The following is a 14598-nucleotide window of genomic DNA, read 5'->3' as shown; positions in this document are numbered from 1 at the left end:
AAGTGAGATTGTTTACTTCAGGTTTGACTTCTTCTTTAATGTATGCATTTATCACTACAAACTTCTCCTGTAGTACTGCTTTTGCTGCATCCCATAAATCTTGGTGTGTTGTGTTTCATTTTAGTTTGTGTCAAGATTCTTTTAAAATTCCCTTTTGATTTTCTCTTTGACCCAATGGTTGCTCAAGACTGTATTATTCAACATGATAAATATAATTAACATTGCTGTGTGTTATGTATGAAGGTTAAGAGAGTAAATCCTAAGAGTTCTCATCACAAGGAAAACATTTTTCTCTTTTTCTTTTATTTTGTGGCCATATGAGATGATGGTCACTAAACTTACTGTGGTAATCATTTCTTGATGTACATAAGTCATATCTTTATGCTGTACACCTAAAACTTATGCAGGGCTCTATGGCAGTTATATCTCAATAAAAGTGGAACGGGGGAAAAGAGTATATTGTTTAGTTTTCACGTATTGGTAAATTTTCTTGTTTTCTCTTCTTTATTAAAATTTTGTTTTTAATTTAATTTTTTGCTGTGTTGGGTCTTCATCACTGCATGCAGGCTTTCTCTAGTTGCAGTGAGCAGGGGCTACTCTTTGTTGTGGTGCACGGGCTTCTGATTGCAGTGGCTTTTCTTGTTGCGGAGAACAGGCTTTAAGGCACGCAGGCTTCAATAGTTGCAGCACTCGGGTTCAGTAGTTGCGGCACGTGGGCCCTAGAGCGCAGGCTCAGTAGTTGTGGTGCATGGGCTTAGTTGCTCTGCATCATGTGAGATCTTTGCATACCAGGGATTGAACCCATGTCCCCTGCATTGGCAGGCAGATTCTTAAGCACTGTGCCACCAGGGACGTCCAGATATTCCTGTTTTGTTACTCTTATGGGATTTCTAGTTTCATACCATTGTGATCAGAAAAGATACTTGAAATTATTTCAGACTTTTTAAATTTGTTAAGACTTGATTATGGCCTAACATATTATCTATTCTGGAGAATGGTGTGTGTGTACTTGAAATGAACGTGTATGTACTGCTGTTGGATGAAATGTTTTGTATATGTCTGTAAGGACCATATGGTCCATAGTGTTGTTCAAGTCATGTTTGTTGATTGATTTTCTGTCTGGGTGTTCTATCCATTATTGTAACTGGGTTATTGAAGTCCCTTACTATTCGTGTACTGCAATCAATTTCTCCATTTAATTTCGATATTTCCTTTAGAGCTTTCTGTGCTCTGATGCTGGATGCATATATAATTGTTATACCCTCCTGATGAGTTGACTCTTTTATTATCATATAGAAACCTTTGTCTATACAGACAATTTTTGACTTAATGTCTATTTTGTCTGTGATGCATATAGGAACTCTCACTTTGTTTTGGTTGCCATTTGCATGGAGTATCTTTTTCCATTCCTTCACTTTGAGCCTGTATGTGTCTTTTAATCTAAAATGAGTCTCTTGTAGACAGCATAAGGTTGGATATTGTTTTTTTATCCATTCAGCCACTCTATGCCTTTTGATTGGGAAGATTAATCCATTTATATTAAACTAATTATCGATCAGTAAGGACTTACTATTGCTGTTTTGTTAATTGTCTTATGCCTGTTTTGCACTCTTTCTCTGTAGCTTTATTTCATTGTTGTTTGATTATTTTTTTGTAGTGATTTACTTTGATCCTTTTCTCTTTATCTTTTGTTTATTTATAGTAGGCCTTTTCTTTGTGGTTAGCTGAAGGCTACATAGAAATCTTGTAGTTCTAAACATCTATTCTTTTACTCCCACCCAAACTTTGTGTCCTTATAGTCAGTTTCCTTCTTTTTATATTGTTAACAAATTTTAACTTTTATCTCAGGATTAAAGTACTTTATACAGCACCATTACAGTGTTATTATGCTATATTTGTGTGTGTGTGTATGAGTTTACCATTGAAATTTATGCTTTTGTTTGCTTTTGCATTTCTGTTCACATGTTTTCATTTCAAAGTGATCTCCCTTAAGCATTTCTTATAAGGCAGGTCTAGTAGTGATGAACTCACTTTGATTTTGTTGACTTTATCTCTCCTTTATTTTTAAAGCATAATTTTGCTAGGTATGGTCATTTTTGCTCACAGGTTTGTTTTTTTTTTTCAGTACTTTGAATATATCATCCAACTCTCTCCTGGCCTGTTAAGGTTTCTGCTGAGAAATTCACAAATTGTTTTCTGGGCGTTCCCTCATATGTGCCAAGTCACTTTTCTCTTGTTCCTTTCAATATTCTCTCTTTGTACTTCCCATTTAACAAGTTGATTATAACGTGATTGCGTGTAGTCTTCTTTGTGTTGATCCTATATTGAGCCCTTTGAACTTACTTCTACTGCTACACTATTTATTTTCTAGATATCTTATATCCTTTTTGTTCTTCAGTTCCTTCATTATTGCATTCTTTTGTGGTTGATGGTTTTCCCAGTTTACCATTTTGATTCTCTTCTTATTTCTTTTCTGTATACTTGTGAGGTAGTTTTCTTAGTGCTTATCCTAGGGGTTAAAGTAAACATCTTAATTTTATGAAAAAACAAATTTGAAGTAATAACATTTTTATTTAATAATAACAAAAATTCTGCTTATTTACATCCCACATCCTCGTTTACACTGCACTTGTCACAAATGACATCCTCATGTATTGTGTGCCCATTAATAGCCTTATAATAACTATTTTATATATTTGTCTTTTAAATCACATTTTGAAAAGAGGTGTTACAAACCCTAACTGCAAATGTGTTGGCCTTTTAAACTTAGTGTAGTTACCTTTACCATTGTTCTTTAATTCTTCATATGGTTTCAAGTTACGTTTCATTTCAGCCTGAAGGATTCCTTTAACAGTTCTTATTGAGCAGATCTACTAGTAATGAACTTCGTCAGTGTTTCTTTATATGAATGTCTTAATTTTCCTCTATTTAAAAAAATTCTGGTAAAATATACATAACATAAAATTTATCATCTTAACAATTTAAGAGTGCAGGCCAGAGGCATGAAATATATTTACACTGCTGTGCTATCATTACCATCATCCATCCACAGAACTTTTCATCTTGCAAAACTATAATAGTCTGTACTCATGAAACCACAACTCTCCATTTCCCTTGCCCCCTCACCCCTGGAAACCACCATTGTACTTTCTGTCTCTGTGAATTTGATTACTCTATGTACTTCATATAAGTGGGATCATACAGTATTTGTCCTCTTGTGACTGGCTTATTTTACTTAGCGTAATGCCTGAAGGTTGGTCCATGTTGTAGCATGTGTCAGAATTCCCTTCCTTTTTAAGACTGACTATTGATTTATTGTTTGTATAGGTCACATTTTGTATATCCCTTCATCCCTCAATGGACCCTTGAGTTTTTTCACCTTTTGCCTATAGTGAATACTTCTGCTATGAACATGGGTGAACACATAACTCTTTGAGTTCATAATTTCAATTCTTTTTGAGTATTTAATAGGAACTCGAATTATGGGATCATATGGTAATTCTATTTTTAATGTTTTGAGGAACCACCATACTGTTTTCCTTTCTGTGTGCACCATTTTCCATACCCACCAACAGTGTACAAGTGTATACATACTGGATATTAACCTTATCAGCTACAGGATTTGCAAATATTTTCTCCCATTCAGCAGGTTCGTTTTATTTTTTGATGAAAGAAGTTATTTTTAAATTTTGAATACCTAGTTTATCTATTTCTTTTATTACCTCCACTTTTGGTGTCATATTCAAGAACTCTTGGCCAAATTTCATGTCATGGTTTTCTTCCCAGAACTTTCTTCTAAGAGTTTTATAGTTTTAGGTCTCACATTTAGGTCATTCATTCACTGAGTTAATTTCTGTATGTGGTGTGAGGTAAGGGTCTACCGTCATTCTTTTGAATGTGGATATTGTTTTTCCAGTACCATTTGTTGAAATCGCTATCCTTTCCCCATTGGGTGGTCTTGGCACGCCTGTTGAAAATCATTTGGTGATGTATATACGGGTTTACTTCTGGGTTTCTGTTTTGTTCCACTGGCCTATTCTCCGTCCTGTATGTGTGTTTATGCCAGTACTATTTTGATTACTGTGGTTGTGTAGTAGGTTTCGAAATCAAGAAATTTGAAACTTCAAATTTTGTTCTTTTTCCACATTATTTTGACTATTCAGGCCTTTTAAATTCCATATGAACTTTAGGATGAATTTTACTACTTCTGAAAAAACCTCACTGTGATGTTTAAAGAGATTGCTTTTAATCCGTACATCCCCTTAAGTCGTGTTGACATATTAACAACATTAAGTCCTCCAATCTGTGAACATAAGATGCCTTTACATTTGTTGGTGTCTTCATTAATTTCCTTCAGCAACGTTTTCTAGTTTTCAATGTACATGTCTTTTGTCCCGCTGGTTAAGTTATTCCTCGTCTTTTACTATATTTCATGATATTTTAAATGGTATTTTTTTTTAACTTTCCTTTTCAAACTTTTCATTCTTAGTGTATAGAGAAACAACTGATTTTTGAGTGTTGATTTTGTATCTGGCAAATTTTCTAAATTCATTTATTAATTTTAACAGATTTTTTTTGGTGCTTGTGTGTTGTCTCTGAACAAATATAATTTTATTTCTTCCTTTCCGATTTAGATGCGTTTTATTTTTTATCTTGGCTTATTTATTTGGCGAGGAATTCCAGTACTTTGCTGAATAGAAGTGGTGACAACAGGCATCCTTCCTTTGTTCCTGATCTTAGGGAGAAAGATTTCACCACTGAATATAATAGCTGTTGGTTTTCTATCTGTGACCTTTGTTATGTTGAAGTCATCAACTTGTATTCCTGGTTTGTTGAGTTTTTTTTTTTTTTTTTTAATCATAATATGGCATTGAATTTTGTCAAATGTTTTTTCTGCATCAATTAAGATGATCACATGGAGTTTAGTCCCTTCAATCTGTTTATGTGCTATACTACATTGATTGATTTTCATATGTTGAACCAACCTTGCCTTGCAAGAATAAATCCCATTTGGTCATGATGTATAATCCTTATAATGGGCTGTTCTGTCTCTTATTATTTTAAAGGGTTTTTGCATCAGTATTCATAAGGGATATTGGTCTGTAGTGTACTTTTCTTGTAGTGTCTTTAGGTTTGTAATTGATGTAATGTTAACCTCATAGAATGAGTGAAGATACATTCTCTCCTCTTAAATTGTTTGGAAGAACTTGAGAAGGATTGGTGTTAATTCTTCTTTAAGTTGTTGGTAGAATTCACCATGAAGATACCTGGTGCTGGGCGTTCAGTTGTTGGGAGATTTTTGATAACTGATTCCATATCTTAACTTCTAGATCTGTTCAGATTTTGTATTTCTTGGTACGATGTGTGTTTCTAGGAATGTGTTCATTTCATCTAAGTTATCAAATTTGTTGGTCTACAACTGTCAATAGTACTCTATTGTAAGCCTTTTTATCTCTACAAAATTGGTAGTAATGTCCCTTTCTTCATTTCTGATTTTACATATTTTGTTCTTATCTCTTTTTTTAATAGTCAATCTAACTAGTTTTGTCAATTTTGTTGATCGTTTTCCTCTTTTTACAGCTATTTTGAGGCATAACTGACAAAACTGTAATATATCTAAAACGTAAAATGTGATTATTTGATATACGTATATATTGTGAAAGGATTCTCACAATCAAGTTAATTCACATACCCATCACCTGTCATATATTTACTTTTTGTGTGTGAGGACACAAATTCTACTCTCTCAGAAATTTTCAGTTACAGAATACAGGATCATCAGTTAGTCCCCATGTTATACATTAGTTCCTCAGACCTTATTCCTTCATTTTATCCCTCATGTTATAACTGAAAATTTGTATCCATTTACCAGCGTGTTCCCATTTCCCCCCATGCCCAACTGCAGGCAACAATTTCTGCTCTGTGTTTCTATGATTCCAACTTTTTTTTTAGATTCCACACATAAGTGATACCGTGCAGCATTTGTCTTTTCTCCATCAGGCTTATTTCACTTAGCATAATGTTCTCCAGGCTCATTCATGTTCTTGCAAGTGTAAGGATTTACTTTAAGGCTGAATAATATCCCATTGTGTATGTTATGTATGTATATTTGTGTGTGTGTGTGTGTGTGTGTGTGTGTGTGTGTATCAGATTTTGTTTATCCATTCATCTGTGAGAGACAGGCAGGTTCTTTCCATACCATTACTGTGAATAACATTTCAAAGTTTGTTTTTGTTTTTGTTTTTGTTTTTTTCCCGTACCACGTGGCTTGTGGGATCTTAGTTCCCCAACCTCGGATTGAACCCAGGCCCTCCCCTCAGCAGTGAGAGCACGAAGTCTTAACCACTGGACAGCCGGGGAACTCCTAAAAAAATATTGTTTCTTTTTGCTATATGACCAGAAGTGGAGTTGCTGGATCACATGGTATTCTAATTTTATTTTCTTGAGGAATCTCCATACTGTTTTCAGTACTGGTTGTACCAATTTACATTCCCCAAAACAGTGCACACAGATTCCCTTTTCTCCACATCCTCACCGGCATTTATCTCTTGTCTTTTTCATAATACACATACTAACAGGTGTGAGGTGATATCTCATTGTGGTTTTGATTTGCATTTCCCTGATGACTGGTGATGTGAATCACCTTTTCATATACCTGTTCCCCAAATGTTTGTTATCTTTGGAAAAATGTCTTTTTAGGTCCTTTGCCAACTTTTAAATTGTGTTATATGGTGTTTTTGCTACTGAGTTGTATGAGCTCCTTGTATACTTTGGATATTAACTTCTTTTTAGACACGTGATTTGCAAATATTTTCTCACACTCCATAGGGATGGGGAGGATCTAAGTTGCTTGTCTGAGGTCACACCGCCGGAAGGGAAGGCTCTAAGAGTCCCAAGTTTCTCTTCCTCGCCCCTCTTGCTTCCTGCCCCTGGAATGTGGGCTCCCCCCAGATGGAGCAAAGTACCTGTCAAGCAGCATCAAATATCCAGTGCAATCAAGACAAGTTCTATGATATGAAAGCAAGTCCTCAGGGCCAAGGCCCATGGTCCTGCTAACTCCCTGGGAAAGAGGCCTCAAACATCACTCGTGATATCAGAGAGAGCCAAGGACACACACAGGGAACGTTGCCCTGGGCAGTGGCCACTTCATGCTTCATGGTGTGTGACCAGTGTGAGAACGCAAGGCCGTAGGAGGGCCCCATGCTTGGCTAAATACTCTGCCACCACCATCTTGAAATTCTTGATAATTATTGAACAAGGGCCCTGTATTTTCATTTTACACCCAGCCCTGTAAATTATGTAGCTGGTCCTGCTTCTGGGAAAGTTGCTTGGTCACCTTCTCCCTGCCTTCCCTGTCCCCAGTCTCAGGACTTTGTGCAGGGCCAGGGCTGCACACAGTCACTGTAAGAGATGCTTTTCCGACCACCGTTTGGAACCAAAACAAAACCAACAAAAGCCCCAGATCCATGCAATTAGCCAATATCTCCTCACCAAGACAAAGCCCCTCTGCCTGGAAAGATGCTGCTACTGGCTTGAGACTCCTTTTCCCCCTGAACATCCTACCCTCCAAGGTCTTGCTGCCATTTTCATGTGACACAAGTCAAATGACCAGGGGCTTTTTTCCCCTCTGCATTTTCCTGCATAGATTTGCACCTGTTTCTGTGGCTAATGTTACTGTTGGGTTTCTGTTTTCCCATCTCTGTCCTCTCATCCCTGCTCACACACTGCACACACAATCATAAATTATATTCCAGACAGGCCAGGAATCTCTCCTCACACACATCCCTAATAAAATGTTTATCTGATGGTTTCAAGACCCTAAGCTGCCTCCAGCCAATTTTTGCTAACATACGTCACCCCTGGGACTAGCCAGAGGTGGGCAGTCAAACGTTAGCATCAACACATCCTTTAGAAGGTCCCTAAGAGGGCTACATTCTCCAGGGCTATTCCTGGAAAGTTGGTCACAACCTGTGGGATGGCCAGACATTCCCCCCAGTCCCAGGAAGGGGAGGATGAGGTCAGAGAACTTGCAATGTCGTGACCCTTTGATATGCCTCTCACAAGGACAAGCTCTCCTCGAAGGAAGGTTATACATAACTGAGTGTTTCTGTCCAGGTGGTACTTATAATAACCAAAGGAATTAATGCAGATTAGTTTTCTTTGGTGTCTGGGTGTGGTAGGCATGATGTCCCAAAGATGTCCACGTCCTAGTCCCTGGTACCTGTGAATATGTTACATTACATGGCAAAGGGGAAGTAAGGTTACAGATGGAATTAAGGTTGCTAATCAGCTGACTTCAAAGATGAGATTATCCCGAATTGTCCAAGTGGGACCAATGTAACCACAAGGGTCCTTAAAAGTGGAAGAGAATCAGAAGAGGAGGTCAGAGTGATGCTATGTGAGAAGGACTTGACCTCTAGGTCGAAGATAGAGCCTGGCTTTGAAGACAGAACAAGGGGCCATGAGCCAAATAATGCAGGCAGCCTCCAGAAGCTGGAAAAGGCAAGGGAAAAGATTCTCCCCTAGAGCCTCCAGAAAGGAATGTCGCCCTGTTGACACCTTGATTTTAACCCAGTGAGAACTGTGTCGGACTTCTAACCTATGGAACTGTAAGTTTATAAATTTGTTTTGCTGTAAGTCACTAACTTTGTGATAATTTGTTACAGCAGCAAGAGGAAAATCATGCACTACCTCCTTAGATTCTTATCACCGGGGTGTGTTTAACAAGCAGAGCTAAGCGGAGGCAGGGAAAGGCCCTTGGAGGAACCACCACTGCTTCCCTCGTGATGAGAAGACCTGGCAAAATTATGAAGTAAGCAAAGTGATGAAAAACACCCTTTGTTTTTTGTCCTTGGGTTGTGCCACAATCCAAGGGGATCCCTCATTTGGGGGACTCCAGGTAGACCTACCCCATAAAAGCCTATTGAATCCAGAAGCTCCCAAGTTTTCCTTTCAGCCTACCAAGGGTTAATTATCCTAGCTATTAACTAAAGCATGAAAGTGATCATATTGACTATAGATACACGACAGGATAATGAAAGAGAGTATATAAATGAACACTCATTTACTGTTTATCCTTTTGGGAAATGCTGACATGCTTAATGAGCCTCACTCCAACCCAGCAGCACTTAACCTTTTTAAAGTCACAGGCTCTGCTGAGAATCCAATGGAAGAAAAACGCCAACACACCCAAAACCTATTTCGGGGGCTCGTGAAACCCCTGAGGCATCCAGCCTCAGCCCAGAACCCCTGCTCCAATTGCTAGGACAGCTAAGGAAGGTAATTTGAAGGCTGTTTAAGGCCTGTGTCCCTAAAATCACTTCTCCCTGTTGGCTACTTCCTGCCTGTACACAAAGCTGATCGTGGGGCCAACCTAAAAAACACCAGAATTATTAACAAGTACCTCTTTCCCACTGGTTGAAGAGACCTTAGGGGTAACAGACCAGAACCCAGTGATGGGAACAAAATGTTCAAAGAATGGAGACAAGAAGCAGTGAGAGATAACCTGGGCGGGGTGTGGTGGCGGACAGATTTTGACATGGCAACAGCATATCTTGTGGGCAGAGAGGCACAAAATCCCCATTCCCTGTTAAATAGGATCTGACTACCACCAGAGTGAGGTGGATGAGCCCGGGCCAAGGGGGAGACTGACACCCACATCCCCGTCACGGCCACCTGGGTACATCCCTGGGCAATGCTATCCGATCCATCCCCACTCCAGAGACACCCATGAGCCCGGTGCCCAAACCACTGCTGTGTAAGTCGGTGCCTCTCAAGGCAGTGTCACCTGAGGGTGTCCAGCAGGGCTCAGGCATCAGAAGGACATTCTCGCAAGGCCTGACTGCCCCTTACCAGCTCTGGATCTTGGGCAAATGAGTCCGCCCTGCATTCTGCCTCCTCAGATGCAAAATGCAGACGATACCAGGACAAGTCCACAGTCCCTCATCGAAACCCAAGGGTCAGATGTGCTTCAAGGTTCAGAATTGTTCAGATTTGATAAAGGTAATAGAGTGCCTATGCATTATAGTAATACCCATGGTGGGTCTGTCACACAACACATCAATACGAACATTCAGACTAAAAAGGATAAACAGTTTAGGTCAGATTTTGCCACCAAATGCATTCATTGGGTTAAGCTTACCCTCTACTTAGTTATGAAATAATTTTGTTTGCAAAGTTTTGCTGTTGTTCAGAACAGCCGTGAAGACATTAAGGCCCTGTAGGATTATTGTTGTGTGGATTAAAACAGTTACAGTGCCCACCGCCTCTAGCCATCCCTGCACCTCAGGCCCACTTCAGTCCTCGTATTCATCACACTGAGTTACAATTCTCCTAGGTCTGTCTCCTCTTCTAGATCGTGAGCATTTTGTGGTCAGGAATGACAGCTTGCTCACCTGTGTATTCCCAGGCCCATGCTGGGCACATGTCCATAAATGTGTGCAAAACACAAGTTACTTAGTCATCTAAATCTCTCCACCTGCCTGCCTCCAAGCAGGTGGAAAAGCGCACCCCAGAAGTGCTCCCTCCCTTGCTCCTGAACCCGGGTGCACATCAGAACATCAATCTGCCTACTCAGCATCATCACGACGGTGCGGGAACCTCCTTGGCACTTTCAAATACTTTTTTCATAAACCCAATTCATGTCCACTAGGAATGGCCCTGACCAGGGAGAGACTTGGGAGATTAGAACTTTTGCTAATCAGCAAAGCTATATCTGAGTCCAGACTCTTGCCTCCAGCCTTTAGACTGAAGAAGGACCTGGCAGCCCCAGGGGGCCAAGGAGGCCCACCTGTCTGTTTGCTTCTCCGGGAGCTGCTCCCACACGTCGTGCAGTCTGGGCACAGCACCAATGCGAGCTCTGCTTTCAGGACTTTGCATCTCTCTTTCTCTGTGAAGACTCCACGCCTGCCTGGGTTTGGAAGGCTCTCGGCTGCCTCTTCACACTTATCTCTGAATGAGAGAAACCCAGCCCGGCTCCCCTGAGCAAGGCTGAATGAGCCCCGAGATCTAAACTGGCAGGAGCTACAGCTTGAGAACCACTCGTGCTAAAATGGAGAGGGACTTGGAGAGCGCAGCGCCTTTTCAAGAGAACGGAGAGGAAAATTCAACAGCAGGAGGAACTGAAACAGCCACTTGGATTACTGTCCTAGGTGAGGGTGGTCACCTGTGTCACGTGGTCACCTTTGTCACGTGGCCACATTGACAGGATGCAGGTTAGAATTAAGCCCACTGCCGCCCATCGGATGCACAGTGAACATCTAGAGCGTCTCCCCAATGGTTGTCATCTCTTGGTGGGTCAGAATCATTTACAAGGGTCCTTGTATCTCAGGTAGCAGAGGAGCCTAGGTCCAGGACGCCCCTAAAGTGTGCCGTGTCCCAGGCAGAGCTGTACTGCCTCCCCGCCTGCCTGGTCTAAGAAGTATTTGCTCCTCAGCAAATGAAGACGACTGGAAAGCCCCGACCCTCAGAGATGAAAGGGGCCCGAGAGAAGGGCTCCACCGACCTCCATTCTTTGAATGGACACGTTTCCTGAACGCGGTCACGTCTATACAGCGGATTTCCTGCACCAACTCGCTGTCTGGTCCTGGGAGCGATAATAATGATGCCACCGCTACTCGTACTGGGGCTGCCTTCCCGGAGGGGAAGATCGGGCAGGGGAGGCGCTGAGGCTACGCAGTTGGCTGCCGCACCTGAGTCCCCTCCGCAGTCCTAAGAAAGGTTTCAGGGCCCTCTTCCAAGCAGGTGGAGGTTTCTGCCTAGGGCTGTTTGTTTGAGGCTTTCTCCTGAGTTTTTTTCACCTCTTCTGAACAGCCTTCCACCCCAGGGATGACCCAAGCACCTACCCCCACCCCGCCCCGGGGAAACAAGCTCACTCCACACCACAAAGCATTCCGGGTCCGGGTCCGGTCCGATCACAGGTTCTCCTTCCGCTTTAACTCTCCTCTCTCCAGTGAAACTCCCACCCCCTCGGGCTCAGCCCTGTGTAAGAAGCTGTGTGCTGAGAGAGGAGCCCCTGCAGCTATTCCCATTCCCCAAATGCTGCCTCTTATCAACCCTAAGGAATCTCGGGCTAGTGGAATTGGAGGCAATGTAACAGCCTTGCACCTGTTCTGAGACGGGGCACGTGTGTGGGGATGTGACATTAAACTGCTAGGGACACAGCATCACTCCCAGGTCACCTGCCTCCGGGTCAGAGCACCTCCAACCCACAGGGTATAAGAGCTACCCGTGGCACCTGTTAAAATGCAGAGTCCGGGTCGCTCCCAGAGGTTCTCATCCTGTAGGGCCTGGGTGGAGCTCCCGTCTGGGTAGAGCCCCCTGATCTGCACGTTGCACGAGCAACTCAGATGACCCTCAATACACAGTCCGCAGACCAGCCTGAGAACTACTGGCTCGCTCATTACCTATGTCTGCTTCTCAGTTTCTACCCCTTCCCGCTTCTGAAAACTGCCCCTCACAAATGTTTTCCCGCAAAGAGCTGGGGGCAGTTGGTAGGGGAAAGGTGGCCCCCGAGGTTTTCCATGAGGACGATGTAGCCAGAATTACCCCAACTAATACTGGATACTTAAGTATATACAGATGCAATTGTCTTGAATTTGCTTCAATCTAATCCGAAAGGGGGGGGGGGTAAGCTATAAAGGACATTGCTAGGGTACCTGATGACATTCGGCTATCCACTGTGGATTAGATAATATCAAGGTTGGGACTTCCCTGGTGGTCCAGTGGTTAAGACTCTGTGCTTCCAAAGCAGCGGGGGCCAGTTCCATTCCTGGTGGGTGAATTACGATCCCATATGCTGCTGGGCATCGCAAAAAAAAAAAAGATAATATCAAGGTTAAACTCCTGGTTTTGAACATTGTACTGTGGTTGTATTCTTATTGTTAGGAAATACATACTGAAGTATTTAGAGATAAAAGGACACAATATCTCTGACTTATTCTCAAATGGCTCAGAAAAAATAGTAGTCACACATATGTATACATATACACATAGAGAATATGATAAAGCCAATGGGATAAGATGGAAATTGTTCAGTCTGCGTAGAGTAAATGGGAGTTCCCTGTACTGTTCTTACAACTGTTCTATGTATCTGAAATTATATATCAAAGTAAAAAGTTACCAAAAAAAAAAATCCCCAGGTGAGGGGTGGGTGTGGGGATAGAGACTCCATTCTCTTTACTTTTATGTATGTTTGAAATTTTCTATCATTAAAACGATTCCCTGTACCAAGCCTCAGGTATGGTTTGAGTGGCACCGACCCTGGGCTGCTGGGAGCCTAGACACCGTCCACAACATCACGGGCAATGACCTGTGAGCTAGGAGTACCGCCTGGATTAGCGGTAAGGTCCTCCACGTTCTGTCCTCCCAACTCCCAACACTTAGCGATACACCTTCACAATCTGACTTTTCCAATGTTATTTTTTTCTGATGATTAATATCAAATCTTTCGGGCGGAATCTTACATAAAGGCAATTATAAACTAGAAAATAAACATCACCTTTTAGACACACATTGCCTCTATCACAAAAGAAGTTTTTATTAGGACAGGTGATTTACTTTCAACCCCAGAACTTAGATTGGGCCCTAATACCTTTCCTTACATGATTTAGGATATAAATTTAAGCCAGAATGACTGACTGATTTTTTCAAAGTTCTCATTCAGTTAAAATAGAAAAGGATAGAAGCTGAAGATTATATGAATCATATGATAACAAGAAAATGCATATGCAGAGATGATATTAAAAATATTTGAGTACACCATAGGGAACTATATTCCATATCTTATAATAACCTATAATGGAAAAGAATCAAAAAAGGAATATATATATATATATATATATATATATATGTATCTCCAAATTACTTTGCTGTATATGTGAAAGTAACACAATATTGTAAATCAACTATACTTCAATTAAAAAAAAACTGACAACCCACAAGGGCACCAACCAATCAAAACCAATCAGAACAGATTTATTTTTAGATTTAAGCCCTGCAGCTGAGCCAGGTATTGGCCCTTTAGCTCTTGGATTGTTGGGAATTCCAGGAGCACCAGGGAAGGCACAGTTATCCAATGATTTTAACCACTGGGCGAACACTGACTGACTACCAGCTCTGTGCAGGAAGGAATATTAGCTCTAATAACTATGGTTTATTCCAACCCTCCTGGGAGCTCTGCCAAGTTTAGGTTCATACCCAGTCTATGCTCAGAGGGTAGCTCCAGATGGAGTCAAGACCCTGGAGTAATTCAAGCAGAGCTCAAAAATGTTAATGACTCACCCACTTGTCAGGAGCTAGGGAGCCAAACACAATGGATTTGGAGGTGGGAGATGGGAGGGGGAGATATGTGGGCATTATTCACACTTGCTAATAAATACCTTCTTTTGCTTATAGAGACTCTAGGGCAAAACAAATGCTTTCAGGGACACTCCAGTGACTCACAGGCTGAGAATAGAGACGATCTTCATTGTAACCATCTGCAAAAGCTTCTTATGAATGTATTTATTAGAGGAGGGAACCGACAAACTACTCCAGGAAAGTTACATTTTAGAAATTCATTTCTAATTTCATGCATAGAACTTTTAAAGAAGTAAGAGT

The 14598-nt window shown here is 41.2% G+C and overlaps 1 long non-coding RNA gene across 12 annotated transcripts in view; it reads left to right on the top strand.

The window, feature by feature from the left end:
* Positions 1–14591, top strand: part of LOC309654063 — a 44118-nt gene extending 29527 nt beyond the window's left edge. For 6 of the 12 annotated variants that reach the window (XR_014259783.1, XR_014259784.1, XR_014259786.1 and 3 more), the window contains 4 exons: positions 6283–6423; positions 6829–8812; positions 11435–13340; positions 14395–14591. This is a non-coding gene — a long non-coding RNA (uncharacterized lncRNA). The remainder of the gene's footprint in view (positions 1–6282; positions 6424–6828; positions 8813–11434; positions 13341–14394) is intronic. The other 6 variants (XR_014259782.1, XR_014259785.1, XR_014259787.1 and 3 more) reach the window with 2 other exon arrangements.
* The last annotated feature ends 7 nt before the right edge of the window (positions 14592–14598 follow it).

The sequence above is a fragment of the Balaenoptera physalus genome (assembly GCF_965194825.1).
Source record: "Balaenoptera physalus genome assembly, contig: HAP1_SCAFFOLD_1849, whole genome shotgun sequence".
Classification (NCBI taxonomy): domain Eukaryota; kingdom Metazoa; phylum Chordata; class Mammalia; order Artiodactyla; family Balaenopteridae; genus Balaenoptera; species Balaenoptera physalus.
Note: the sequence above shows the minus strand (reverse complement) of the source record. Positions and strands in the feature narration are given on the sequence as shown.